The sequence below is a fragment of the Salvelinus sp. IW2-2015 genome, linkage group LG31 (assembly GCF_002910315.2).
Source record: "Salvelinus sp. IW2-2015 linkage group LG31, ASM291031v2, whole genome shotgun sequence".
NCBI lineage: Eukaryota > Metazoa > Chordata > Actinopteri > Salmoniformes > Salmonidae > Salvelinus > Salvelinus sp. IW2-2015.
Genome location: NC_036870.1, coordinates 25,507,036 through 25,509,066, shown reverse-complemented (window position 1 = coordinate 25,509,066; position 2,031 = coordinate 25,507,036). Strand labels below are relative to the sequence as shown.

The 2,031-nt window shown below is 54.1% G+C and overlaps 1 pseudogene; it reads left to right on the top strand.

Annotated features, from left to right (window-relative positions):
- Positions 1–1,168: 1,168 nt before the first annotated feature.
- The window catches only part of LOC111955770 (DNA-binding protein SATB1-like), a 31,591-nt pseudogene continuing 30,728 nt past the window's right edge, over positions 1,169–2,031 (top strand).

The following is a 2,031-nucleotide window of genomic DNA, read 5'->3' as shown; positions in this document are numbered from 1 at the left end:
TTGGTTTCTCAAATGATTGCCTAGCCTGGTTCACCAACTACTTCTCTGATAGAGTTCAGTGTGTCAAATCGGAGGGCCTGTTGTCCGGACAGGCCGACTCGGGCCGACTCTCTTCTCTGTATACATCAATGATGTCGCTCTTGCTGCTGGTGATTCTCTGATCCACCTCTACGCAGACGACACCATTCTGTATACATCTGGCCCTTCTTTGGACACTCTGTTAACTAACCTCAAGACAAGCTTCAATGCTATACAACTCTCCTTCCGTGGTCTCCAACTGCTCTTAAATGCAAGTAAAACTAAATGCATGCTCTTCAACTGTTCACTGCCCGCACCTGCCCGCCAGTCCAGCATCACTACTCTGGATGGTTCTGACTTAGAATATGTGGACAACTACAAATACCTAGGTGTCTGGCTAGACTGTAAACTCTCCTTCCAGACTCACATTAATTAAGCATCTCCAATCCAAAATTAAATCTAGAATTGGCTACCTATTTCGCAACAAAGCATCCTTCACTCACGCTGCCAAACATACCCTCGTAAAACTGACCATCCTACCGATCCTCGACTTCGGCAGTGTCATTTATAAAATAGCCTCCAACACTCTACTCAACAATTTCAATGCAGTCTATCACGGTGCCATCCGTTTTGTCACCAAAGCCCCATATATTACCCACCACTGCGACCTGTACGCTCTCGTTGGCTGGCCCTCTGTCACGGCCTGACCTTAGAGATCCTTTTAATTCTCTATTTGGTTAGGTCAGGGTGTGACTAGGGCAATCTATGTTTTCTATTTCTTTGTTGGCCTGGTATGGTTCCCAATCAGAGGCAGCTGTCTATTGTTGTCTCTGATTGGGGATCATATTTAGGCAGCCTTTTCCCACCTGTTGTTTGTGGGATCTTGTTTTTGTGTAGCTGAGAGCAGGCATGTGAGCAGCCCAAACGTCACGAAACGTCGTTTTGTTTTCTTCTGTATTGTTTTTGGTGAGTTTCATATTTATTAAACATGTGGAACTCTAAGTACGCTGCGCCTTGGTCCATTCATTCAGACGATCGTGACAGAAGATCCCACCACCCACGGACCAAGCAGCGTGCCCAGGAGGAGCAGGGATCCTGGGCCTGGGAGGAAAGCCAGGAGTGGAGGACATCCTGGACATGGGACGAAATCATGGCAGGAGACAGAAACCTGCCATGGAAGCAGACGGAGGCAGCAAAGGAGCAACAGCAACGACGCCGGGGTTCGTGGCCACAAAGACAGCCCAAAGGACAGCCCAAATTGTTTTTTTGGGGGGGGAGGCACACGGGGTGGTCGGCGGAGCCGAGGTGTGAACCAGAGACAACCTGGGAGGAGGTAGAGAGGTGGTCGGTCGACCCAGGGAGAGTGCCAGAGCCCGCCTGGGAGTCAATAGAACAGTGCGAGGAGGGATACCGGAGAATGGAGTTGGCAAGGAGTTTGCGGCAATGCAGGCATTTGGAGGAGCGTGTCACCAGTCCGGTGCAATCTGTGCCGGTCCCACGCATCAGGCCTCCAGTGCGCCTACCCGGTCCGGTACGTCCTGTGTCTCCTCCTCGTACTCGCCCTGAGGTACGTGTCCCCAGTCCAGTACGTCCTGTGCCTGCTCCCCGCACTCGCCCTGATGTACGCCTCCACAGCCCAGTACGTCCTGTGCTAGCTCCTCGCACTCGCCCTGAAGTGCGTGTCACCAGTCAGGGGCCACCTGTACCGCCCCCACGCATCAGGCCTCTAGTGCGCCTCCCCAGTCCAGTACGTCCTGTGCCTGCTCCTCGCACTCGCCCTGAAGTGCGTGTCACCAGTCCGGTACCACCAGTGCCGGCCCCACGCACAAGGCTTCCTGCGACGATCCCCAGTCCAGAGCCTCCAGCGAGGGTTCCCAGTCCAGAGCCTCCAGCGAGGGTTCCCAGTCCAGAGCCTCCAGCGAGGGTTCCCAGTCCAGAGCCTCCAGCGAGGGTTCGCAGTCAGAGCTCCGGACGGTTCGCCAGTCCAGAAGCCTCCGGCGATGGTTCCCAGTA